The following is a 1,080-nucleotide window of genomic DNA, read 5'->3' as shown; positions in this document are numbered from 1 at the left end:
AAAAAGAAAGGGGCAAAAAGAAAGAAAAAAAAAAAGGCAAAAGGTAACAAAGACGAAAAACACAAATAACAAAAAAAAAAAAAAAAAAAAGAAAAAAAAAAAAAAGGAAAAAAACAAAAAAAAAGAAAGTAACCAACTAACAAAAAAACAAAAGGGCCAACGGGCAAAAAAAAAAAGAAAAACAAAAAAAAAAAAAAAAAAAAAAAAGGGCAAGAAAAAACGGGAACAATAAAAAGAAGAAAAAAGGGAAAAAAATAAAAGTGCAAAAATAGAAAGGATGAAAAAAAAATAAAAAAAAAAAGGGCAAAAAAACAAAGGAAAAAAAAAAGGAAAAAAAAAAAGGAAAAATAAATAAAAAAAAGAAAAAAAAAAAAAAAAAAGGGCAAAAACAAAAAAAAACAAAAAAAAAGAAAAAAAGAGAAAAAAAATAAAAGGAAAAACATAAAAAAACGAAAAGGGGAAAGGGCAATAAAAAAAACAAAACAAAAAAAAAAGGGCAAAAAACAATATACCAAAAAAAAAAGACAAAAAAGGGCAAATCAAAGAAAAGGGCAAAAAAAGGGCAATAAAAAAAAAAGATAAAAAAAAAACAAAACAAATAAGAAAAGACAAGAACAAAGTAAAAAAAAAAAAAAAAAAAACAAGAAAAAAAAAAAAAAAAGGAAAATAAAAAAAAAAAAAATAAAAAAAAAAAAAAAGTAAAAACAAAAAAAGAATAAAAAAAAAAAAATCAAAAAAAAAAGGGCAAGAACAAAAAAAAGGGACAAATAAAAAAAAAAAAAATGTGCAACAAACACACCAAAAACACAACAAAAAAAAAAAGAAAAAAATAAAAAAAAAAAAAAAAAAAAGAAGAAAAAAAAAAAAATAAAGAAAAAAAAAGGGAAAAAAAAACAAGGACAAACATAAAAAAAACAAAAAAAAAAAAAAAAGGGCAAAAAAAGGGCAAAAAGGGTATAAGGGCCTAATATTTAGAAAGCCAACAGATAAGTTCCAGAGACAATTAACAAGAGATCAACGCAGTGTTATTATTTTACTGTGGCATGTACGATATTTTAAGATAAAAACAAACCAGTCAGT

Source organism: Colossoma macropomum, unplaced genomic scaffold (assembly GCF_904425465.1).
Source record: "Colossoma macropomum unplaced genomic scaffold, Colossoma_macropomum, whole genome shotgun sequence".
NCBI classification, from domain to species: Eukaryota; Metazoa; Chordata; class Actinopteri; order Characiformes; family Serrasalmidae; genus Colossoma; species Colossoma macropomum.
The sequence above is the reverse complement of the archived record's forward strand: the minus strand, read 5'-3'. Positions refer to the sequence as shown.